Consider the following 27,817-nt stretch of genomic DNA (forward strand, 5'->3'; position numbering starts at 1 on the left):
CATTCAAAGTAGGCCAGAGCCCAGCCCTGTCTCCCAATCCATCCAGAAGTGGGGAGCCTCTACCACATACTCCTGCTGCCACAAACTTTGCTGTGCCTTCCCCACCATGATAGATGGAAACCGAGTCAAAATAAACCTCTGCTCATTTAAGTTGCTTCTGTCAAGTATTCTGTCACAACAAGGAAAGTAATTAGTGCAGTTATGTAATGCTTTAAAAGAAAAACCAGCTATCAGAGGTACCAGCTCACAAAGCACTACACTCCTGTAGTTTTGCTCTAGAATATGAATAAGATACCTTCGTTAAGGGTATCTTGGGGCCAGTGAGATGGTTCAGTGGTTAAGAGTACTTGCTCTCGCCGGGTGTTGGTGGTGCATGCCTTTCATCCCAGCACTCAGGAGGCAGAGGCAGGCGGATCTCTGTGAGTTCGAGGCCAGCCTGGTCTCCAGAGTGAGTGCTAGGATAGGCTCCAAAGCTACATAGAAAACTTGTCTCGAAAAACCAAAAAAAAAAAAAAAAAAAAAAGTACTTGCTCTCAAGCTAAGGACTTGAGTTTGATCCCCAGGACTCAGATGGTGGAAGGAGAAAACTGGTTTCTGCATGTCATCCTTTGACCTCCACACCCAGGGCATACCCTTCTTCCCATATACACAATAGATAGACAGATGATAGATAAACAAACAGATAAACAGATGGTAGATAGGTAGGTAGATAGATTTAAAACTGAAGGACTTCTCTTTAATAAATAATCTTTAAATAAGGGCATCTTGCTTTCACTAAATGCTAAACAGCAACAAGCTGTGAACTACATGAGTGTTATTTCATTAAACACTGCAGGAAAACTGCACAGGAATGGCTTTTACTTTATAGACCATAAGCTAAGCCAAGAGACCAGCCACATAGCTGCTACACAAGCCTGCAGGCCGTTATTATTTGCCTCTCAGTCTCCTCTTCGTGGATCTGAGGCTCTGGGGAAAGGTGTTCTCTTATCACCACAGCCCCAGAACAACTTGCACACTTTACCTTTAGGAAGCAGGTACTGTGTGGCAGCTGAGTGAACTGTGTGAAATCTTAAAATGAGCCCAGATAATTTACTAAATAATTTTGCATGGCTTTCACATCGCCAACTTTAAAGCAAAACAATTTGCTGTTCAAGAACAGCAAAATCCTGAAGAAAAGCGAAATGAAGAATGTATACACACACACCCTCACACACACCCTGGAAGGAATCTTCCTTTTGATACCAAGGGAATGTTCCTTGTTGGTGATTAACTTCTCTGCACAATTTCCTCTAACTGGTACAATCTAAGGCTAGTTGGGGAATAATATAATATCTTGACAGATGTATGATAGTGTAGCCAAGAATTAAAGTTATCCTTCACCTCAGCACACTACTGCTTTGAGTACAAACACTTGGAAGGAACATGGCTATCCATCAGAGCTGAGTTTAGCCACTACTGCTTGTCTTATCCAGAAGTAGCTACTGAAGCAGGAGTTCTCCATCCTAAGAAGTGCATCTTCTCAAATGTCAATCAATGTGTTCTAAGTGCAGTACCGGGTTTGCTTAGTAAGCTGATTGTGTGTGCAGCTCCTTAGGGGTCCTGATGACTCTGAATCAACACTCCATAGGTCTGATGGCAGTCCCTTCGTCTAATCGTTTAGGATCTCTATAGTCTATCCTGGCCCTGGCTGGAGTCTGCTACCAGCTCCTGTTTTTTTTGTTTGTTTGTTTTTGTTTTGTTTTTTTGTTGTTTTTTTTTCTGGGGTCTGCCTCCCCAGCCAGCTGCAGACTGTCTCAAACCACCAAAATGCAGTTTCAAGTTACAGCCTAAAGGCCGGCTTTCAAATTACTGCAGGCTGCCGCTATTTCCCCTGGAATGTTTGGATCCACAGAGCAAGTTAATCCCGACTCCAGACAACCAAGTGAAATGCCTGAGAAAAACCTTCCACCAACACATGCTCTGTGTGAGCCGGGAACAAACCCTCTCAATTCTACTTCTCCTGGACCTTCCTCCGCCTGCGCTAGTCCCAGACTGAAGCAGCCGCTCCTCTCCTCTTCTGCCTATTACCATGGCTTGCCCAGTCCTGGCCTTTTGAAGCCCTTTCTTGCCCTGCACCCTCACTGCTTGATGGTCTAGTCTTAAACCCTCACTTCTGATCTCTCCACTGATTCTTTTGGCCACCTCCCTGCCTTTATTCGCAGATTTCTCCCAAGATGACTGCCTTCTGCATAGCCAATCACCACCTAGTCAACAGAACTCAAGGACCTTCTCTTCCTCCTCCTCCTCCTAGGAGCTTCCCATTGTTTGGCTGGTGAGCACACTCTCCTCACGTACCTCTTGACAAGTGACTCCTCTCATTCATGTGAATCACTGCCTTATTTATTCATCCCACAGATTTATTGAGTATTTAATAGGTGCTATATCCAAGGAACAAAATATGAATGGTTAACTAGGCAGGCAAACATACTGTAAATAAATGCTTAAAGTGTTGTAACCATTACAACAACTCATTGTATTATATCAAACAAATAACTATATCCAAGTAATATATTCAATTAGAACCATGGACTGCTGGTTTTTTGTTTTAAATTTTTACTTAGATTTTTGTTTTTGTTTTTTTTTTTTTTTTGAGTGTGCATAAAATAGAGTCAGTTCTCCCCCTCCCTCATTCAGGTCCTAGGGATCTAGCAAGCGTCAGTCTTGGCAGCAAGAGACTTTACCTTGTTGTATTTACTCTTCTTTATAAAAAAATAATTGATTTTATGTTATGTGTGTGAGCTCTTTGCCTACATGTATTGAAGGGACCTGCTCCCCTTTCGGCAGCCATAACAGCCAAACACGTGCTTGACATAAACCTGCCTTGGTTACTTAGAGGTCAGATGCCTTTCTCGTGACAAGGAACCCATCAGAAGTTAGTCACTAGAAAGTCAGATGCCTGCCTCGTGACAAGGAGCCAATCAGAAGTTAGCTGGTGGCGCTATGCTTTATGACCCTGGGAGTGCTTTACGGACAAGCGCACAGCAATGACGCACAAAGTATAGCAACCACCCTGGGAGGGCCTATGGGCCATAACAACCAGTTATCAACACAGGGCAAGCCCTCCAAGCCTGGAGGCACACCAATCCTGAGTCTGTGCGTACCCCTAGACACTCCCCTTACGCTGTTCTATAAGATCTCTTGGGAGACCCTAGGAGCCGTCTTTTCTAGCCATCCGCCTTGGCGGGTGGGTGAAAGACCCGAGCTAACATGGAGTTAGCTCGTTAAATTACAATAAAGCCTCGTGCAGTTTGCAGCAAGCTCTCGAATCCGCCTGGTGATTGGGGTGACTGCAAACATGGCCTGGGACCCCGGATACTTGAGTTTTCGGGGGTCTAACAGTATGTATGTGCACCACATGCTTGACAGTTGTCCAAAGAGGTCAGATGATGGCATTGAATCTGGAACTCGAACTGCATGCAGTTGTGAGCTGTCCTCCGGGTGCTGGGAATAGAGCCTGGGTTCTCTAGAAGAGCAGCAAGTATTCTTAACCACTGAACCATCTCTAGCCCCCCTTGTTTTGTTTTTTGATCTAAGATCTCAAGTGGCTAAGGCTGCCCTTGAACTTCTGATCATCCAGCCTCTACCTCCCAAGCATTGTGATTACCGGCATGTGCATCACACCTGGCTTTTATCTTATATTTTTTGTTTGGTTGGTTTTGTTTTCGTGAATCAAGGTCTTGATATGTAATTCTGGCTGTTTTGGAACTCGTTCTATTTTTTTTGGCATGGGGGGGACGTGGAGGGGAGAGCGGGGGGGGGGGGGGGCGTCGAGACAGGGTTTCTCTGTAGCTTTGGAGGCTGTCCTGGAACTCACTCTGTAGACCAGGCTGGCTTCAAACTCACAGAGATTCACCTGCCTCTGCCTCCAGAGTGCTGGGATTAAAATCATGGGCTACCTCACCTGGCTAAGATTTATTTATTTGTTTAAAATCTTAATTATGTATTGTTGAATGTTATTAATAGGATTCATTAATAATACATAAAATATTATTAATATGTATATGGCATTAAATTCCTCTATATCTCCAGTTTCTCATAGTTTTCACCCACCTGATGGATGCTGGAAATTGAACCCAGTCCTCTGCCATAGCAGTACTAAACCATTTCTCCAGCCTCTATTTACTGTCTTTTGAAATAAGACCTTTGTATGAAGTCCAGGCTGGCCTCAAATTTGTACTCTTCCTGAACAACCCCAGTAGGCAGAGATGACAGATGCAGGACATAAGGCCAACCAGTAAAATGACCTTCATGTGTTCTGATATTTTATTGTTAGTGTACTGACTTTAAAAAGAAAAAAAAAAAAAGTGGTTGTTTTCATAAAAGGCTAAAAAACCAGAAACACACCAAGCAACTGTAAAAGCACTCTCAAACTGAGCGCTGTGGCACATGCCTATAAACCTAGCTTTCATGAGGCAGAGGGCAAGGACCCAGAGTTCAAGGTCAGTCTTAATTACATATTTAGTTGGAGGCCAGAACCCACAACAAGAGACCCTTTCTTCAAAAAAGAACAAGTTAAAATTGAGATGTGGTGGTAAAAGACCAATCCCAGCACTGAGAGATGGAGGCAGGAAGATTGGGAGCTTGAGGCCAGCCTTGTCACAAGACAAGTTAAAGACCAACCTGGGCTAAAAGGAACTTTTATCTCTAAAGCAAACCGGAAAGGCAAGTTGGTCATGTGACAGTTACTGGCTTTGTAACACTTAGGGACAAGGAGACAGAGCAAGGAGAACATCTGCTCTGTTAGGACTTGGTGACCTAACAGAGGGCTAAGCCCTTCTGAAGGGCTAAGCAAAGGGAAAGACATTGTCATAACTGAAGCAGGTCTGTGTGAGAAATCTGACTGCTCCCCTTTAATCCTGATTTCTTAGAAGTTCAGTTGAGAAATTTAATTCTGAGAACTCTTTTATTTTTTCCATTTTTCATTTTGGAGAAAAAAGAACGGGGTGGGGGACACTGAGGGGTGAATGTTCCTAGCTAAGACGGAAGTTCCTTAGTTCGTTTGTCAATAGGGATGAAAAGCACTGGCGCCTTCCCAGCAAGACCTCTCCTCAGGACTGTTCAGGAGAGCAACCAAGGGTGAAGGGCTGCAGGTCCCAAATGCAGTCCCTGCTTTCTCTTGTCTCTGCCTCCCACTGGGGACCTCACCACAGCTCAGCAAGATTAGAGCAAGGAACCCAGTCCATTGGAGCCCGGTGAAGGAATTAAGTCCAAAACAATGGCTTCCTGAGGGGGTAGGGAAATGCCTGGTGGTAGAGAGATTGCCTAACAGACACAAGGCCCTTCTCTGAGAACTACAATCAAAAATGAATGTATTTTTTATTATTTATTTTATTTTCTGAGCATTGGTGTTTTGCCTGCATGTATGTCTTATGTGAGGGTGTCAGGTTCCCTAGAACTGGAGTTTCAGACAGTTGTGAGCTGCTATGTGGGTGATGGGAATTGAATTAGGGTCCTCTGGAAGAGCAGTCAGTGCTCTTAATCCCTGAGCCATCTCTCCAGCCCCGAATATATATTTTTTTTAATATATATATTATTTTTTAAAAAAATCAAAACCAAGCACTAGTCTTCTGTAAGTTTTATCTTCAAAAGTGTGGGTGATAGGAATTGAACCAGGGTCCTCTGAAAGAGCAGTCATTGCTCTTAGCCCCTGAGGCCATCTCTCCAGTCCCTAATAAAATGTATAATATATATATATATATATATATATATATATATATATATGTGTGTGTGTGTGTGAGAGAGAGAGAGAGAGAGAGAGAGAGTGAGTGTGTGTGTGTGTGTGTGTGTGTGTGTGTGTGTTTTATACAATCAAAATGAAGCACTAAATTGGGTGGTGTTGGCTTATTAATCCCAGCAACACAGGAGAGAGGCAGCCAGATCTCTGTGAGTTCAAACCCAGCCTGGTCGGTCTACAGAGCAACTTCCAGGACAGCCAGGGCTAAACAGAGAAACCCTGTCCCAAAAAAGAAAAAAAAAAACGAGCACTAGTCTCCTATATGTTTATTTTCAAAGGTGACAAAAGCAGTCCGTAAGTGTCTCTGCACAGCAGTAAACAGGGACATGCAGAAACAGGCAAACTGAAATCATAGGCCCCTCAGGGGGCCAGGGAAGATCAGTGCCTTGCTTAGCCATTAGCAGAGGAGCTAGTCCTCCTGCAGCAGACAGGAGCAAACACACAGACCAGCCAGATGAAGTGCAGAAAGTGAGAGACCCAGAACACTCAGCCTAAATGGGATGTCTCCATCAAATCCCTCCCCTCAGGCCTCAGAGAACTCTGGAAGAGGAGGCAGAAAGTGTCTAAGGGCCAAGGGGTATGGAAGTCACCAAGAAATCAAGGCCTTCTAGACACAACCGACTAACACATATGAGCTCACAGAGACTGAGTCAGTATGCACAGGGCATGCACAAATCTTCACCAAATGGAGTCCTAGAGCTGAGAGAAGTAGACATGAGCCACTGTCTCTAGCCCAGAAGTCACCTCCAATTGATAACCACTTGCAAATAAAATAATTAATTTTCTTTGAGGAAGGAAACAAACTACTCTCAAGGCCAGGCTCCTGCCCAGCAGTAAATGGCCAACAGAAAGCAATGGTGTCTTTGGTGGTTCTTTGTCTCACCACGTCTCAGGACTTTTTTCTTTCTTCTTTCTTTTTTAACCTTACAGGTCCTTTGCATGTATATTATGGCTTCTGGTTTTGTGTTTTTAGTGGGACTCCTATGTGTGTGAACATATGTGCCACTGTCTCTGTATGTGTATTTTGTGCTTTCTCTTTTGCTCTTTTTCTTGTTTTGTTTTGTTTTGTTTTTGTCCTATTCTAAATTATGTGTTTCTGTTTTAGCTTATCATATTTTAGATGTTTCTAACAAAGAGAAAGAGTGTGAAAAGGATAGAAGGAAGGTAAGGAGGAACTGGAAAGAGCTGAGGGAGAGGAAACCATAGTCAGAAAATATTAGATTAAAAAAAAAACTATTTTCAATAAAAAAAGAAAAGAAAATCATAGGCCTGTTTTTAAGGAGTAATCATTGTTTCGGTGCTAACAGTTACTCAACTTGATTAGATCTGTACAAATACAGATCTAATGATATTATATTATCCAATTCTTAATAAGAATTTGGAAATTCTCCAGGCAGTGGTGGCACATACCTTTCACTCCAGCACTCGAAAGGCAGAGGCAGGGGCAGGCAGATTCCTATGAGTTCTGGGCTAGCCTGGTCTACAGAGCAAGTTCCAGGACAACCAGGGCTACACAGAGAAACCCTGTCTCAATACCCCTCCCCCTCAAAAAATAAGGAGTTGGGAAACTTAGATATTTGTGGATAATTTTTTAACTTTAAAAACATGGCCATCCAGGTATCATTTAGGAGATAGACACAGAAGGATCAAAAGTTCAAAATCATCCTTGCCTACATAGTAAGTTTGAGACCAGACTGAATTCTGGGAGACCCTGTCTCAACTAACAAAAGAAAGAGATCAATCAATCAATCAGTCATGGTGTGGTCACACCAGGGTGGCTAAATGTGTAGGGTAGAAGGTTCTTAGGAAGCACTATATAAGTGTTTAACATACCATCATCCCACAGACTACTTCATAACCACAAAAGGAAATGACATCTTGACAATGGGGCAATCTGGAATATACCACTTTGAACAAGTGATCGAACTTCTTGTGACCCATACCAATAATGGGAGAAGCTGACATTCTAGGTCCCTGGGAGATTCAGTGGGAAGTATACTACAGTCTCAGGAAGATTTAACAAAAACTCTTACTATGAGATAAACAACAAGAAAAATCAAAACTAACAGGATCTTCTACCAAAACACAAAACTGAAGATTATGAACACTATGAAATAACAGAGCTACCCAACAGGATGGGGCAATTCTTTAGATTTAAAGAGACTAAAGGACCTGATAAGCAAATGACTGAGTCTTCAACGGGCTTGAGTTAGGCATGGTGGCACTTGCCTTTGATCTCTGCACTTAGAAGACAGAGGCAGGAGGATGTCTATGAATTCAAGGGCAGCCTGGACTCCATATTGAGTTCTAGGAAATCAAAACCTAAATAAAGGAACCTTGTCTCAATAGATGATAGATAGATAGATAGATAGATAGATAGATAGATAGATGATAAATAGATAGATAGATGATAAAAAGATAGAATTGGTGAACATGTTCATACAGATATTACTGGAGAAATTAAGAAATCTGAATATGGACAACAGGGAATATGTCTAATATTAAATTTTATGAGTTTGATAAATAAACAGAAATTGGAGATAAGATTTCCTTTGTCTTGGGACTTACATGATAGACTTCTTTTGCTTTTGTTTTGTTGTTTGTTTGTTGCTGTTATTGTTTTAAGACAAGATCCACAAAACCCAGGTTGGACTCAAACTCAACATAGAGCCTAGGTTGATGGTAAATTTCTAAATCCTCCTGTCTCTTTCCAACTTTCGAGGGCAGTGTTACAGGAATGTGCCATCACCCCTGGCATTTCTGGAATATTAACATCAAGGTAACCTGATGTTTGAAACTTGTTTTCAATGGGTAGAGGGGTTGAAGGAGAATGAAAGAAAGGAGCTAAGGAATAACTGGTCAGCAGAACATGCTTTTGATTGCCATCCAAGCCTTGAATAGATGAATCCTGTCTCCAGAACCCACATAAAAAGCTGGACACAGTGATATGCATCTGTAATCCTAACACTCCTCAGGAGAGATGGTTGGAGAACAGAGAAAGTGGCAAGTCCACAGGACAGCTAGCCTGGAGTATTTAACCCCACAGAAACAAGACCATACCTCAACAGGTAGAAGGTGAAAACTCACTCTTGAAAGTTATCTTCTGACTGGGCACACCTTTAATCCTAGTGTTTGGGAGGCAAAGACAGGCAGATCTGTGAGTTTGAGGCCAGTTTGGTCTACAGAGCAAGTTCCACAACAGCCAGAAAGCCTGTCTTGAAATACTAAAAGAAGAAAGAAAAAAAAAAAGGAAAGGAAGGAAGGAAGGGGCAAATGAGCAAAAGAAGGAACGAACGAACGAACGAAGGTTATCTTCTGGCCTCCACATACATGGAAGTGCACACACAGGTGCACATGCGCACACAAACTTCATTTTTAAAAAGAAAACAAGCCAGGCAGTGGCGCACGCCTTTAATCCCAGCACTCGGGAGGCAGAGGCAGGCTGATCTCTGTGAGTTGGAGACCAGCCAGGTCTACAAGAGCTAGTTCCAGGACAGCCTCCAAAGCCACAGAGAAACCCTATCTCAAAAAGAAAAAGAGAGAGAGAGAGAGAGAGAGAGAGAGAGAGAGAGAGAGAGAGAGAGGAAAACATAAACAGTGAAGAGAAAGTAAATATGAAAATAAACATAGCATAATAAACAATATTGAGTGCATAGACTGTAATGTCATTGTGTTTGTTTGTTCACTTGTTTACTGAGACAGAGTTTCATGTATCTCAGGCTGTCCTCCTTATGTAGCTGAGGATGAGTTTGAACTTGTGATCTTCCTGGCTCCACCAGCCTAGTGCTAGGTTATGGCTATGAAGCTCCAAGCTCAGCAACAATTATGCCCTTGAATAAATCTTTATGTAAACAGAAAACACAGATAATGAGAAGGGGCTGACAAAAGAGCTGGCAATTCTGTGAGCCTATGCCCCGGACCCATTTTCCTGCAGGCACTGCCATGTGTTTGCTTCTTCATTTCCTACTCTCCGTATCTAACCTCATCAGCAGTTCCCAGCCCCAACCCATCTTGCTCTGGAGGCAGAGCCTTCAATGTCTTGCCTATTTCTGCCAACCGATGCTTCAGAACTGTGTCATTTCCTAAAATACATTCTACCTTGTAATCCCTGGCTCTCCCGTCCTCAGAAGAAAGTACATGTTGATTGACATGCAAATCAAGTGACTTTCACAAGCAGTCTCCCCCACTTTGCGTCACCTCCACCCTATAATGGTTTTTATACACAGCTTTTAAACGGCTTGCTGGTCCCCATATGCATTCTCTTGCTCAAACTGGTCTCTTTGCTAACGACAACTGACTTTCTCTTAATCTAGCAAATCCTTATTCAACTCTCCAAACCACGGGGTAAAATGGTAAGTACATGAGTAGCCCTCTCCCCTCAGACACACCGCATTGTCTGCTGTCCAGTGGCTTCCTTCTGTCCTGCCTCTGCCACTCTTTCACACTATGTGCTCCTGCAGAGACCCAGAACTCAGGTCTAGTTGTTGCTAAGTGCTTGGGAAACAAACATTTGATGAGCTGGCTTTACTTACGTATTTACTTTTATTTCTTACCACTCTAAAGTCACTATGTCTTCTTTGCTGTTTTCTTTGAAAAACCTGAACTCGTGACAAATTCCTTAAGAAAGATGAGGCAAGAAGATGATGAATTCAAGGTCTGCACAGTCTACACAGTGACATTCTGACTCAAGAAAGGGAAGGAGATGGGGCTGGAGAGATGACTCAGAGGTTAAGAGCACTGGATGCTCTTCTAGAGGACCCAGGTTCGATTCCCAGCACCCACACGGCAGCTCACAGCTGTCTGTAACTCCAGTTCCATGGCAAAACACCAATGTACATTTAAGAAAGGAAGGAAGGAAGGAAGGAAGGAAGGAAGGAAGGAAGGAAGGAAGGAAGAAACGAAGGAAGAAACGAAGGAAGGGAAGGAGAGAGAAATAGGGGTGAATAACTTAGAATCTGGTAGGCTGTGGCATAGGTATGAGAGCTAACTAAAAGAAAGGCAACAGAAAGTTAAACTTCTAGACTCCTGGTTGAGAAGATGAAGGACAGAGCCAAGGCATTCAGAGCAGGACAGAGAGTTTTGCTTCTGGGAAGCTTTAGGGCTTAACTTCCCTTCCAAATGTCTCTGCTCTCAAGATCTCTTTTGTTTCTTGGGAAATTCTAAACATAATACATGGCCTTTTCAATGAAGGGTCTGTTTCCTGTAACTGGTGCCTCCTTTCAATTAAGATCAAACGGAATTCAACATTAAGCGGAGCCACGACTCTTTCTCAAGTTAATGTTAATTATAACTTTGGTGGATGTGTTGCAGCCTGCTCTCAACCTATCTGATTTTACCCACAGACAGGGGCAAAGCTGCTAGGAGACAGAACGTTTTGCCTCTATTATTATAGTGCTTGTCTGCAATGATCCTCGGGTATTTCTTCCCAGGAAATCTTCATATAAGTATTTATTATATGGAAAACATGAACCTTTATTAGATGCTAACACTACAGTCGGTGTCTATTCAGTTTCTGTTATGTCCTTAAGGCTAGGAAAGAAAACTCAATTCTGTTCTTTCATATTAGTGTGGAATTTGCTACCTTAAAATGTTACATTCAAAGAACTTGTTACTGTACAAAAATACAGGCAGCCATTTTTGAACCAAAGCCTTGAGAATATTCTCAGAAGCCCTAAGGGAAGGTTGCTGGCAACCTTTGTAGGAGAGCAGTCCAAAACAGTCAATATACTCATTGTGTCTATGAGAGTTTGCAAAGAGGTATGAAGCTTACAGCTAGCCTCATCAGGTAAAGCATAGGCAAACGATTCAGATGCGACTGGAATTCTCATTTCTATTTCCTAGGCCATCCTGCTTGCTAGAATGATTTTATTTAGCACTAATATTGCCCATTGTTTTTTAATAGAAATACTTGACAAATCAGGCTCTTGTTTTAAAATTACAGCTGCTGTAGCTGATTGCCCACTATTCCTTCTATAAATGATCTCCAGTTATAATTAATTCTCCAGCTGATCTCTTACCTACTGCCTACCCCGTGTCTATACTTTCCTCTCTGCTCTTACCCACTTCGTATGTTTACAGACTTCATGACTGCAAATACTCACCATCTTTGGCATCCTTACCTTGACCATCCGCATATGCAGTTGAGAATCAGATAGTTTTGTTAGAATAGCACTTTGCTATATACATTGTTGCACCTAATTGTAGACACCTGAAAAACACTAATGATTCTAAAACAATACTTGTGGGGTTTTTTTTTGGTTTTTTTTTTTTGGTTTTTTTTTTTTTGGTATTCTATAGTTTAACCCACCATCCAATTTCTCCTCAGTTCAAGTCAATTCAGATGAGACACTGTCACAGTGTTTAAAAAAAAAAAAAAAAAAACGTGGATTTTCATATGAGAACCGTCTTTTAGTCCTGCTGTAAAACTCAAACAACCATGTGACACTGGAAGATTCATTAATCTCTCTTCTGGTTTCCTGTGTAAACAACACAGGAAAGTTGAACATAATGACTACATACTTGAGTCTGTTATTGTCAATAACTCATGATTCTGGGTCTGGTGAGATGGCTCAGTGGTTTTGATGCTCTTGAAGAGGACCCAGCACCAACATGGTGGCTCAAAACCAGCTCCAAAGGCACCTGAGGGAACCAGGCATGAACATGCACAAACATACACGCAGGTAGAACACTCATACACATAAAACTTAAAGACTAAAGTCTTTTAGGAAATAACTAGTAATTCTGTGAATTTAACTCCTAGCCCAGACTTTCTGGAACCAACGAATCAGAGTGTGAGCTGCTGTGGCAATTAGGTAACTTTCCCGTACTACTGCAATGTTTTATGACATTGGAAAGCATTTATCTATTGTCAGACTCGCATAGCATCACTGCAGATTGCTAGGAGACAGTAAATGTTTTTACAAGCAAAAAGCCTTCACTTTTTCCTACTGCTATCTACTGAAGGAAAAAGAAAAGAAAACTTTGTCCAGCTACTGGTCTACAACCCAGGCCCTGTGTTTCCGAGCAAAGGCTAAACCCTTTCTGATCTATCTGAAGAAAGCAATCTTACTCTTTCATCTAACCTACAGCATCCCTAAAGAAAGAGGGAGCACAGCTGGGTCATCAAAAATTACAACATACCATGGTGGCACAGAGTATGATTGAAGAACGTGGGCGGTCGAGACAAGAGGGAGATTGAGGCTACCATGGGCTACATAGCAAGTTCCAAGTCAAGTGGGCTACATTAAGAGATAGTTTCTCAAACAAAACAGAATGTCACTGAAGACCTATTGTGAGTAGTCCCCTCGTTGATGCAAATCCTTCAAATGTTCTATGTTTTGAAAAACAGGGAGGGAAGACTCTTCAGATCCTGGAGACAAGACCACACCTGAGCACTCCCACTCTCTCTGTGAGGAGTAAGCACCTACCTCATAAAATTCTCTCTTCATAAAAACTAACCAGACTGCCTCAACATTAATTAATATAATTAACACATTATCAATAGCTGCTCCTAGAACCCCCCACTACATGTTCTCCCAGCTTCCTGTAATCATAGGTCACAGCCTTTCCAAAGAGCCAACATCAATCTTACCCCTTTTCCCACAATTACTTCCCAAACTGAAAACCATCCCATTATAAAACCCGAAAAAATGAGCCAGACAAAATAATACATTGAACAGAGAACTAGTTAGCCTTGAGAATGGGAATATGCTTCACGAGTTTACTAAATTGCTGCTTGGGAAAAAATATGATAATCCATTGTTGTACTCAGTAATCATTTAGGATTAAATGAAACTAAGCCACTGAAATGAAAGGGAGGTGTAGAAATGAAGATGAAAAATTACCAACAACTGAAGTCTTTGCAATCATTCTACTTAATCTGCCGAACACTTATTCACTGTTTTAATATAGCATCAGATAAGGCGTCTTAGTAGAGCAGGTTGTGTGTCAGACTAAGAAAAGTAGCAGAAAACATAAACTGTTGAAAAACTAAATTGACTCTGCAGCTTCATATATTCTGTGTACCTCCAAAAAGCTAAGTAGATGAATACAAACTTTTGTTACAACACCGTTCTGAAATAGAAAATTAGAGGCTGAGATTATAAGTCAGTGGTTGTGCTTTTGCCTAGCGTGCATTAGGCTCTGGGATTGATTCCCAGCACCCACCTCAAGCCCCCCCCCACAGAAACAAATCCTTTTTTAGCTGGTGTTGAGGGTCATATCTGTTATCCTAGAATTTAGGAGATAGAGGCAACAGAATCAGCTGTGTAAGGCTAGCCTTGGCTACTTAGTGAAGTCAAAGCCAGCATGAGCTGCCTGGGGCCCATTTCAAAAAACATAAACAAAACAAAAACAATAACAAAAAGCAAAATGGATTAATGAATGCATGCTACAGCATATGATATGATAAAAAAATTATTCAAAAGTAAGACTGGAGAGATGGCACAGCAGTTAAATAAAATCTCTTGCTGCTCTTGCAGAGGACCATAGCAACCACATCAGGTGGTTTACAACCACTTGTAACTCTAGCTCCAAGGGATCTGACACTCTAGTCTGGCCTCCACAAGCACCCAGACACATATGGCATAGAGTCACACAGACATATACACATATATGTAAATAAAAGCAAAAATAAATTTTTAAAATTTTTTCTTAAGATTCGTGCCTCTTAGCTGGGTGTGGCATCCCAGACCTTAAATTCCAGCACTCCAGAGGCAAAAGAAGGCAGATCTCTATGAGAGTGAGTCCAGCCTGGTCTACATATTGAGTTTCAGGCCAGTCAATGCTACACAGAAAGACTTGTCTCTTAAAAAAGAGAACAAAAAACAAAAAGCACAGAAACAAAAGCAAAGATCTATAGCTCTTAACTCCTGAGTCATCTTCCTAGTCCCAAAATAAATCTTTTAATTTTATTTGTTTGGTTTTTGAGATTTTGTTTTGTTTTGTTTTGTTTTTGAGATGGAGTTTCTCTGTGTAACACCTCTCTCTGGCTATTCCCGAACTCTCTTTGTAGACCAGCACTGGCCTCACAAAGATCTGCCTGCCACTACCTCCTGAGTGCTGGGATTAAAGGGCATTTTTCCCCATTTTTATTTAAATTAGAAAGAAGATTCTTTTACATGTCAATCCCAGTTCCCTCTCCCTACCCTCCTCCCCTGCCCCCCACTAACACCCTACCTATCCCATACACTTTCTGCTCCCCAGGGAGGGTGAGGCCTTCCATGGAGGATCTTCAGAGTCTGTCATATCCTTTGGGATAGGGCCTAGGCCCTCCCCCCCCCCCCACATCTGTGTGTCTAGGCTGATGGAGTATCCCTCTATGTGGAAGGGTCTCCCAAAGTCTATTCCTGTGCTGGGAATAAGTACTGATCTACTACAAGAGGCCCCATGGATTTCTGAGGCCTCCTCACTGACACCCACATTTATGGAGTCTGAATCAGTCCCATGCTGGTTTCCCAGCTATCAGTCTGGGGGCCATGAGCTCCCCCTTGATTAGGTCAGCTGTTTCTGTGGGTTTCATAGCGTGGTCTTGACCCCCTTCCTCATCATTCCTTCCTCTCTGCAACTGGATTCCAGTTCAGTTCAGTGTTTACCTATGGGTGTCTGCTTCTGCTTCCACCACTTCCTGGATGAAGGCTCTAGAATGGCAAATAAGGTAGTCATCAATCTCATTATCAGGGGAGGGCATTTAAAGTAGCCTCTCCTCTGTTGCTTAGATTGTTAGTTGGTGTCATCCTTGTAGATCTCTGGACATTTCTAAAGGGAATTTTTTTTTAATTAAAAAAAAACCAAAATTATAAATTTAGCTAGCTTTAAACTATCTCAGCCTCCTCTGGTCTTAAAAAACAAATATGGTAGCTAGGAAACACCTGAAATCCTTGCTCCTGAAAACTGACAAAGAAAGATCCCATGCTGGAGGTCTGCCTGGGTCACATAGCAAATTTAAGGCCAGCCTAGGTAGCAGAGCAAAAAACTGTGTCAAAATAAAAACATTGAACTTATTGTGGTGGTGCCCGCCTTTAATCCCAGCACTGGAGAGGCAGACACAGGTGATCACTCTGAGTTGAGGTCATCCTGGTCTACATAGTTTCAGGACAGCCAGGGCTACAAGCAAGTCCCTGTCACAAGAAACAAACAAAAACAATAAAAGAGTAAATAAGTAGATGATCGATTAATAGATAGATATCTATAAAAATGTGAAAGTATAAAAATATGAAAATGATTTTGATCTCCATCACTGGATTTCATCCTGCTGAGTGGTTTTGTCTATTGGTTATGGTGTCTGCTTTGCCTTTTTTCTCCTTTATTTTGAGTGTTTCCGTTTGATTGCTTTTCAGTGTTTCAATGGCCCTACTAAATTTTTGCTCCTTACTTTAAATTTTTGCCTCCAATTTGCTGTTCCATTCACTGTGGAGACTGTGTTGAAAGATCTGGGATAGTTTTCAGTATCCCATCCATGCATCTGTTTGACTCTGCCCTGCATATGATCATTAATGCTTGTAAACTGTAAAACCCAAAACTCTGTCACAGACCTTTCAGCCATCTCTAATCTTAGGTTTTCTTATTTGAGAGTTAGTTGCTTGGTCATGATTCATGGGTGGTGGCTGTGTCATTTTTGTTGTTGTTTTGGTTTTAGGTTTTTTGTTTTGTTTTGGTTTGGTTTGGTTTGGTTTTTTGGTTTGGGGGTTTTGAGTTTTTTTGCTTTGTTTTGTTTTGTTGTTTTGAGGTAAGGTTTCTCTGTGTAACACCCCTGACTGTCCTAGAACTCACTTTGTAGACCAGGCTGGCCTCAAACTCACTCAGATCCTCCCGAGTCCAGGGATTAAAGGTGTGTGCTACCATTGTGGGAAGCTGTGTTATTTTTTAAATGTTGCTTTCTTTTATGTATTAAAATCAAAATAAAGGGTTGGTAATTAGCTTGCCTAATGTAAGGTATAGGCCTCAACTCTCAGAACTGAAGGAGGCGTGGAGGAAAAAAGAAACATAGTAAACAAAAATACCACTTAACAATACCAGCCAGGATGGCAGGATACACCTGGACTTCTTGGCTGGGAATGGGCAGTTGATCCCAAGAGTTCAAAACTAGTCTGGGCATTGTGGAGGGAGGAGGAAAATGAGGAAGAGAGAGAAGGAAAGGAGAGTTCTCCATTCTCTCCATTTCTGCAGTGTTGGGATCTTTGTGCCAAGGACAGTGCTGAAGGAAATGGCTTTGCAAGATGCTCAACAAAGAAAATTTCTAGTCTTCGTATTCCCGAGGGACAGAGGATAAGAACTGTGACTTGCCAAAAGAAGCACATTTATACAACAAGGACATCTGATCAACGATGTTCATAGCAGCATTATTTGTAATAGACAGAACCTGGAAGCATCCTAGATGCCCCTCGGCTGATGAATGGATAGAGAAAATGTGGTACATTTACACTCATTGGGGGAAAAAAACAATGGAATCTTGAAATTCTCAGGCAAAAGGATGGAACTAGAAGAAACCACTCTGAGCAAGGTAACCTAGTCACAAAAAGACAAACATGGTATGTACTCACTCATATATGGATTTTAGACATAAAGCAAAGGATTACCAGCCTACAATCCACACTAGGAAGCTAGGAAACAAGGAGGACTCTAAGAGAATATACATGATCCCCCGGAGAAGGGGAAAAGGATAAGATCTCCTGAGCAAATTGGGAGCATGGGGGGAGGGGAGAGGGAGCTAGGAGAATGAGAAGGGAGAAGAGGAGGGGTGAAGAGGACATGAAGGAGCAGGAAGGTTGAGTTGGGGGAAGAACAGAGGAGAGCAAAATAAGAGATACCATAATAGAGGGAGACATTTTAGGTTTACAAAGAAATCAGGCCCTAGGGAAATGTCTGGAGATCTACAAAGATGACACCAACTAGCAATCTAAGCAACAGAGGAGAGGCTATCTTAAATGCCCTCCCCTGATAATGAGATTGATGACTGACTTACATGCCATCCTATAGCCTTCATCCAGCAGCTGGTGGAAGCAGAAGCAGACACCCACAACTAATCACTGAACTGAATTGGAATCCAGTTACAGAGGAGGAGGAGCAATGAGCAAAGGGGTCCAGACCAGGCTGGTGAAACCCACAGAAACAGCTGACCCTAACAAGGGGGAGCTCTTGGTCCCCAGACTGATAGCTGGGAAACCAGCATGGGACTGATCCAGACTCCAGGAACGTGGGTTTCAGTGAAGAGACCTCGGAAATCCATAGGACCTCTTGTAGCAGATCAATACTTATCCCTAGCATAGGTGTGGACTTTGGGAGCCCATTCCATATAGAGGGATACCCCTGAGCCAAGACACACGGGGGTGGACCTAGGCCCTATCCCAAAGACTCTGAAGACCCCTCCCCATGGAAGGCCTCACCCTTCCTGGGGAGCAGAAAGGTATTGGGTGGCGGGGTTGGTAGGGGAGGAGGGAAGGGAGAGGGAACTGGGATTGACATGTAAAACAATCTTGTTTCTAATTCAAATTTAAAAAATGGAAAAAAAAGAATTGTGGTTTGGGGGGATTAAATAAAAATAATTATATTATAACACATTCACACAAAGTCTTAGAGATGGGACAACAACAATACTACAGTATCTATTACAATGCTGGTTTGTGGGAGAACACAGCAGAAAGAAAAAGGCAAATGGAACAATTTTGCCCAATTTCTCCCACAAAAATCACAAAATAACTCTATATTTAATGTAAACAAGGTTATCTTTTGAATTATTTAACTCGAGCTTCAAATCCTGGACTTTGAAATAGAGAACATAGGAGATGGGCGGGGCCTAGAGACTATGAGGAGGAGGAGGCACAGGGCAGACAAATTCATCTTTCTAGGCTTCCTTCTTTTCATAAGAACCACATACGCATCCCCGTGGTTCTACAATTATTAAATGTAAACATAAAGGAAATATTAACAGTCAGGGTAGATAAATCACAAAAGTGAGATTGGCATGTTCCCATTTTAGTCTGTGTTGCGCACTAGAAATTCAAAGCACACTGATGGTTTTCTGCATGGCTCACTAATGTATAGACCATATATGCCAAAGGACAGGCCAGAAACTGCATTCTCAAAAGGATAATTTTGTTCGTGCTGCTACTGGAGATGACTTGGATGAAAAGGTTAGGAAGGAATCTCTACACATTATCAAATGAAGAAAAACAATGAAAAAATTCAAGCTGACATCAGGATTTGAAAGTATCAAAGGGAAAAATAGTTGTGATAATGGTTTTTTGAAGCAATGGTTATTAAGATTAAAATATTTAAGAAGCAAATTAAAATGTTCAGCTTTGGGGGCTGGAGAGAAGGCGCAGTGGTTAAGGGCACTCTCTGCTCTTGCAGAGGATCTGGGTTCAATTCCCAGTACCCACATGGCAGCTCACAATTGTCTGTAACTCCAGTTTCAGAGGATGTCACGCCTTCACACAGACGTTCATGCAGACAAAACATCAATGCATGTAAAAATCAACAAATCTTAAAAAAAAAAAAAAAAAAGTTCAGTTTCCTGAATTTGGAAAGTCAAGACTGAGAACGGTTAAAAACGGAGTGGAGGAGCTAAGGCCCCATGCTGGGGGTGCTGGACTCACCCCCCAGCCTGAAGCTTGAGCTGAATGGAGGACCGGGAGAGTTCATCCTGAGAATTCTCACAGGGATTGAGAGACACGACTCCCACACTGCCCAGGTGGGCAAGTGTGTAAATTAAGCACTAACTTGTAATGCAGTGATAAAAATAATTTAAGATGTATAATTACGAAGAGAGTTAATACAAGTCACACAGGAAAGGTGCTGTCGCTGCACAGTGGCAAACTTCACCTGTGAATATTGATTTCTGGCTAGACATCGGGTGAAGGCTGATGGGTAAGGCTGCGGGAGTATCTCGGGTTAAAAAGGATCTCTCTGTGAAGGACTAACATTACTTTAATTATAACTTTCCACCCCGGAGCCTGGCCCTGGAAATTACAGGTGAATTTGAAATGCAGAAATGTAAGTGATTGGACTCAGCTAGCTCATAAGAGAAGGAGATGTGCGGTGGATCTGTGTGTTTGTTGGTATTTTGGAATCCAACTCGGTAGTGTGACACAGCTACATTCGTTTCATAGGCTACTCCACATGGAAAGTTAACTTAGATTTTCTTTTTGGGTTTTTGAGAGAAGGCAAAGATGATCATGGCGCCTCTGCCTCCGCATTGCTAAGGTGACAGGCCTGTGCCACCATGTCTGATTTTACTCATGCTGAGGTGGAACCCAGTGCTTAGTATGCGCTGGCTGCCTCAATCCCAGAAAGAGGATTTATGATTAGATTTACGAATCGGTGGACACTCAGAAGACAGGCATGCTGATAACACGACTGCACTTCAATCACTCAGGAGGCAGGAGCAGAATGGAGAGTTTGGAACCCCCCCCCCAATCTATATAGGAAGATCTTATCAAGAGGATTACAAAGAGACAAAAACAAAACAAAGTACAATATGTGGGGATAATCAGTTGTTTTATTAAAATATTTTTAAAGCTTTTTTTCTTTTTTGTTTTTCCTTTTTTTTTTTTTTGGTATGTGTGTGTGTGGGAGGGGTTGGAGACAGGGTTTCTCTGTATAGCTCTGACTGTCCTGTGACTCACTCTGTAAACCAGACCTACCTCAAACTCAGATATCCCCCTGCCTCTATCTCCCAATTGTTGGATTAAAGGCATGTGCCACCACTGGGCTTCTTTTAGAATTATTTTATTATTGTATTTATCTTATTTTTACGTGTGTGGGTGTTTTCCCTGCATGTATGTCTATGCACAGAATGCATGCTAGTGCCTGAAGAGGCCAGAGAGGGTATCAGATCCCAAGAGAATGGCATTATAGACAGTTGTGAGCTGTCATATTTGTGCTGGGGATTGAATCTGGGTCCTCTGGAAGAGAAGCTGTAAACGGAAGTTTTTACACCCCAAATAAATGACTCGGAGGCTGAATATGAATTATAAACGTTCAACCAATAGCTCGGGCTTATTACTAATTAGCTCTTAAACTTAAATTAGCCCATTCCTATTCATCGATGTTTTGCCACACGGCTCATGGCTCTACCTGTCCTTTAACATATCTTGCTTCCTGGCCAACTGGCTGGCTCTCTCTGACTCCATTCTTCCTCGTGCCATTAGTCTCAGTTTGGCTTTCCCAACTAAATGTGTTGTGTTCAGCTACTGGCCAGCCAGCTTGTTTATTAAACCAATCTCAGAAACATATACTCACACAGTGTAAAGGAATATTCCACAGCAAGCAGTCAGTTCTCTTGACCACTGAGCCATCTCTCCATTTTATTATAGTATGGGTATGGATAGCCTGTGTGTGTGTCTATGTACCATGTGTGTGTGTCTGGTGCCTGTGGTGGTCAGAAGAGGGCATCAGATCCCTTGAACTGGAGTTATAGATGGTTGTAAGCCCCCATGTGTATGCTGGGAACCAAAATCCAAGTCCTCTGCAACATCAAGAAGTGCTCTTAACCTTGGAGCCAGCCCTCTTATTGAGATTCTAACTGACATCACCTCCCAACTCTGAGGTCTGCATTTCCCCGAAAGGATGAGACTGACTCAGGCTTTCAAAGGCTCACGTGTTGGTATCTGGTCCATTGAGAGTTTTCTATTTGCTAGCTTATTATGTTTTTTCACTCCCTTTATTTTTCTTCACTTTACAATTGATGGGGTTTTAGCTTAGTAAATACTTCAGTAAGATACTGAGAATGTTTGTTAGACTTTTGGGTGTTTCCAAGCTCCAGGTTAAAAATTTAACCATCTTTTAGCTGCTCCCACAGATAGCAATGGCTGTTCCATATGGTGGATTGTACTCACAACAATGACCTTAATTCCCTATTGTCTCCTGTTTAGAATAGCAATACTCTTTTCAAATGCCAGTTATAACCTTTATGTTTGACTACATAATCACCTCACAAGAGTAATTATTGGAAAAAATGTAATTTTCAATTAGCTAATAAAAATGTACAGGCCTTTAAAGATCTGTTCCACAAAACAGCCACATCCTTCAGGTCATCCAGCTATCCATTGTGAAATAATGACATATAAACACCAAGAACTGAAATGTGTCCACCTACTGGGTAGACCAGTGTTACTGAGTAGCAGAAATGTAGTGAGAAAAAGATTCGGAGGGCAAGGAATTAATTTTATCTGGAACCTGATATCTTTTGCATTCCCGTGAGATATCAAAGTATTTTTCCGGAGACAGTTCTGACCCAAATGAAGAAGTTGCTTCTAGTGACAAATGTTTCCCAATGATCAAACAAGAAAACAAAGACGATCCTTTGGGTCTAGCAGTTTATGTGTTGTTGGTGACCAAGGTAAGAAGGCCCAGAGCAGCAGATGGATGAGATTTCAGTGGGTGGAAGGGTGAGTTGGGCATGTTTTAACAGAGCATGCATGAGATTCCTTCTACAAGTTTGGCTGTGAACACCAGGAAAGAGATAACCCAGTTGTTGCTTGGTGGAGGCAGAGGTGAGAGGTCATTTACTATTTTCCTTTGTGTTTCTACTGGTTAGAGCTGAGCCCGATTAAATGCTGACTACAGAGAGCTCAGAGAGAAATTGAAAACAGCAAAATTCAACAGAAGAGCAGCGAGCCTGGGAGTATAGGAAGGTCACGCACAGACTGGAGGTATCAACTGGCTGGTTCCGTGCAGTTGTGATAACCAGTAAATCAACAGGTGTGGTGATTGACCTGGAGCTGACCTGAGGAATTGCAAATGCCCAGAGACAGCCAGGGGCCCAGCTGTGAGAGACAGCTGCATATTGTTGTCAGGAAAGTGTATGTTCCCAGGTTCCTAACCACCTGGGGTAGTTATACCGAGGAAGCTTGGCCTTCATACCTTTGATTTCTGTAAGAGAGAAAAAGAAAAGAGAAAAACAAGCAAAAATGCCTCTACTCAAATTTCCATATTACAGCTTTAATCAATCCATACATGTGATGCAGTTTACAACTGAGAACAGGGCTTGAAAAGAGCTAACTCCAAGTTAGACTATAATTTCAGGAAAAAAATTATCGCATAAAAAAATGTTTATGTTGAATTTCCCCAGTACTCAGGAGGAGACAAGGGCAACACATTATTGTGAATTTGGAGTTAGTTTTGACTACATAGTGAGTTCGAGGACAGCCCAGAGCTACACACAAGACTCTTTCAAAACACAACACCAACCAGTGATTATCTAAAATAAAGATGACAGGCTAGGGCTGCAGCTCAGTTGGTAGAGTGCTGACCTCGAATGCACCAAGTCCTGGTCTGAATAAACCTGGTCTGAATAAACCTGGTGCTGCATGTCTAGAATCCCAGTATTCTGGAGGTGGAAGCAGAAGAATCAACAACTGAAGGTCGTGTGTGAGATAGATTTATCTAGCTCAAGGCCAGCCAGGGATATGGCAGACACTGTCACAAAACAAAAATGAGAGAAATGAGAGGAAAAAAAATGTATCATGCCTGGAAACTAAAAAGAAAGTTAACTTTATAGCTTCTTAATGCTGTTTTTCATATTAATGGGGTTCAGTTTGACATTTTCATATACACATACAATGTGTACTGATCAAATCCAAACTCCTCCTTAACCAACTTTACATTTTCCTTCTGAACATTTCCAAGACACTAAGGATGGTATGCCATAAGCAAGCCTGATAACAGTTGATAAAAACAAGGGCTAAAGTCACAGCTCAGCGCAAGAGGGCTTGCCAAATAATACATACAATGCCCTCGGTTCCATGTCTAGCACTGCAAGAAAAAAAAAAATGTCCTGTCTGATCTCAAAAGCAAGATTAATAATAAAATTATAATAATAAAGCCTTAAGAAGAACACTTGAGGATGAACAAATTTACATAGATGCTCACTGAAAAATGAAACACTAAAAAAACAATGTCACTATGATGGCTAAAATACCAGGCTGCACGCATGTTCATGACTCATTGATTGCTCAAGACTCTCACACGGGCCTCAGTGCCAAAGCGGTTGTAAGTCTAAAACAGAGTGAATAAGCCTTTTAGATTTTCTTTTTACATTAATTTACTGTTTAGTCCATGGACTTCAGCCAGTTCAACACAATTTAATCAGTCTATTTCTTGGCAAAACTAAGATAGAGGCACACGCTAAATTTATCATGCAGTCAGTAACTACTCAGGACCAAGATGCTCCACGCAATTCAAGTGTTTACCTTTTGATAAAATCACACTTTTTACTACCAGTGGCTGCCATGGTGGTATTTTGCTTGTTTGTTGTTTTGTTTGTTTGGCTTTGATTTTTCAAAACAGGGTTTCTCTGTACAACAGTTCTGGCTGTCCTGGAACTGACTTCATAGACCAGGCTGGCCTCAAACTCATAGAGATCCACCTGCCCCTGCCTCCTGAGTGCTGGGATTAAAGGCATGCACCACCACTGACCCACAAAACTTGTAATCTTATTTAAAACAACAAGTATCCATGCATGGTTGGAGCATTCCTAAAATTCCATCCCTTGAAAGGTAGGGACAGGAGGATTGCCCCAAATTCAAGGTTAGTCTAGTCTACATGGTTGAGTTCCAACTCAGCTAGAACAACATAAGGTATCATTGTCTCAAATAAAATACTATTAACTAAACCTGAGGAATTCCATAAAATATATTCAGATTATACACCCCCAACTTCTCTCCACCTTCCTTCCCATCTGGATCTCATTAGAAAACAAGCTCACATGTAAGGATTAATAATAAAATAGATAAATAAAATCAATCAAATCAGAATATGACAAAACGACCAAACAAGAAAAGGAACCAAAGAAAATACACAAGAAACATATATTAATGCAGAAACACACTCGTTCACACTCATAGGAATCCATAAAAACACAAAATAGGAAGCCATAAATACAGTGAGGTTTAAAAAAAAAAAAAAAAAGCCCTGGCTTGAATTTGAATTTGTGAGACAAGAATCCCTGAAGACCAAGGACACTTTTGGAGTGTGTTTTGTGTTAACCATCTACTCCAGGGCATGGGGCCTGCCTTTAAGAATGATTTGTTTCCCCAGTGAGATTTCCTTGGAGGAAACAATTGTTTTATTTGCAAGTGATTATCAATTGGAGATAGCATCTGGGTTAGGAATGGGTCATGTGTCCACTTCTCTAATTAGTCCTAGGACCCTATCTGGTGTAGACGTGTGCAGGCCCATACATGCTGCCTTCATCTTTGCGAGTTCCTATGTGTACTGGTCCTATTATATTTAGAAGGGCTTTCTTCCTCAGTGTCCTCCATCTCCTCTGTTCTTTCACCTCTCTTCCTCTTGCACAGGATTCCCTGAGCCCCGAGACAAGGGACTTGATCAATGCATTCCATTTAGGGCTGAGTGTTTCAAGGTCTCTCAGTTTCTGTACATTGTCTGACTGTGGGTCTCTATATTTGCTCCCATCTGCTTCAGGAGGACGTCCGATGATGACTGAGTAAGGCACTGATTTATGAGTATAACAAAATTTCAGTTTATTGCTACATTCCTTTAACAGAACAGTAGTATCTATTTTGCCCCAGGTCCTTGGCCTATCTAGTTTCAGATTCTTTTTTTTTTTTTTTTTTTTTTTTAGTTTTCAAACAGGGTTCTGGCTGTCCTGAAACTCTGTAGACCAGGCCTGAAACTCACGAGATCCACCTTCCCCTGCCTCCAGAGTGTTGGGATTAAAGGTGTGAGCCAGCCACCACCACCTAGCTAGTTTCAGGTTCTTGGCCACCCAAGCAGTACTGAGTATGAATTCCATATCATAGAGTGGGCCTTAAGTCAAATCAAATATTGGTTGGTTATTCCCACAAGCCTTGTGCCTGTATTGCACTAGCACAATTTGCAGGCAGGTCACTCTTGTAGATTGAAGGGTTTGTAGCTGGGTCTATCTTTGGTAGTTCGCTACCACTTCCTGAAAGTTTTTGAGTTCTTTATAAATTTGGGGTATTATCCTTCTATTGGCTGTGTTGCTCCATTACATTTTTTTTTCTCATTCTGCAGACTGCCACATTATCTCAATGATGAAGTACTTTTCTGTGTGGAAACTTTTCAGTTTCATGAGGAACCATTTATTAATTATTGATCTTAGTACTTTTACTATTGGTGTCCAGTTCAGAAAGTCTTTACCTGTGTCAACAAGTTCAAGACTATTCCCCATTTTGTCTTCTATTGAGTTCAGTGTATCTGGTTTTATGTTGAGGTTTTTGATCCATTTGAAGTTGAGTTTTTCTGCAAGGTGGTAAGTATGGACCTTTTTGTATTCTTCTTCAAGCAGCCATTCAATTTGACAGGCACCATTTGATGAAGATGGAGTCTCTTTTTTCCTAATGTGCATTTCTGACTTATATATATATATATATATATATATATATATATATATATATTATATATAAATACTAGGTGTCTATAGCTATGTGAGCTTATGTCTGGGTCTTCAGTTTGATTCTATTGACCAATGTGCTTGTGTTTTGTGCCAATACTATGTTGGTTTTATTACTATAACCAAATAATACAATTTGAGGGTAGGGATAGTAATACCTACATCAGTTCTTTTATTATACAGGCTTCTTTTATATATATCCAAGATTTTTTTGTTTTGTTTGTTTGTTTGCTTGTTTTTTACGTTTCCATATGTAGTTGAAATGGTTTTTTCAACCTCTGTGAAGAATTATGTTGGAGTTATGGTGAAGATTGCATTGAATTTGTAGGTTACTTTTGGTAAGATGGGCATTTTCACTATATTAATCCTACTAACCTTCAAGCATGGGAGATCTTTCCATCTTCTGCTATGTTCCTCATTTCTTTCTTCAGTGCCCTAAAGTATTTATTATACAAGTCTTTTGCTTGCTTTGTTAGATTTACCCCATGACAGTTAATATTATTTGGGGCTATTGTGAAAGATGTTGCTTCCCCAATTTCTTCCTCAGCCTATCTGTCATGTGAATGCAGGAGGGCTACTGATTTTTCTGTGTTAATTTTGGATCCAGCTACTTTTCGTGCTTTAACATTTCTAGGAGTTTCCTGGTGGAACTTTAAAGGTCAGTTATGTGTACAATTATATCATCTGCAAATAAAGATATTTTTACATCTTCCTTTCCAATTCATAATCCCTTGATCTCCCTCAGGAGACTTATTGCTGTAGCTAAGACTTCACATACTATATTAAATAGATTTGGAGAGAGTGGACAACCTTGTCTTCTTTCTGATTTTAGTGGATATGCTTTGAGTTTTTCTCCATTTATGTTGGTGTTAGCTCTGGGCTTGCTGGAAATTCAGTTTATTATGTTGAGTTATGCCCCTTGTATTCCTAGTCTCTCCAGGACTTTTATCAAGAAAGGATGTTAGATTTTTGTCAAAAAGCCTTTTCTGAATTTAATGAGATGATTATCTGTTTTTTTTCTTCTTTGTTGTTTTGGGTTTTTTTGTTTGTTTTTGTTTTTGTTTTGTCTTCCAGTCTGTTTATATGGTAGATTACATTTATTGATTTACATGGATTCAACATCCCTGCCTCTGTGGGATGAAGCCTAGGTGATCATGGTAGATGATCTTTTTGATGTGTTCTATGATTGTTTGCAATGTTTTTATTTATAATTTTTTGATCTATGTTCATAAAAGAAATTGGTCAGTAACTATCTTTCTTTATTGGGTCTTTATGTGGTTTAGTTATCAGGGTAACTGTAGCCTCATAAGAAGAACTGAGCAAAGTTTCTACTGTTTCTGTTTTGTGGAATAATTTGGGGAGTGTTGGTATTAACTCTTCTTTGAAAGTCTAGTAGAATTCTGTGCTAAAATCATCTGATCCTGGAATTTTCTTGGTTGGTAGACTTTTTAGTGATTGCTTCTATTTTACTAGGGGTTATAAGTACATCTAAATTGTTTATCTGATCTTGATTTAACTTTGTAAGAGGGGGTGCTCCTATATCTCAGGCTGGCCTTGAATTTGAACTCACTCTGGAGCTGACAACTATCTTGAAGTTCCTTCTGACCTTCATGTCCCACCCCCAGAGTGCTATGATTACCAGATGTAGGTACCACCACATCTGGTTT

The sequence above is a fragment of the Cricetulus griseus genome, chromosome 2 (assembly GCF_003668045.3).
Source record: "Cricetulus griseus strain 17A/GY chromosome 2, alternate assembly CriGri-PICRH-1.0, whole genome shotgun sequence".
Lineage (NCBI taxonomy): Eukaryota > Metazoa > Chordata > Mammalia > Rodentia > Cricetidae > Cricetulus > Cricetulus griseus.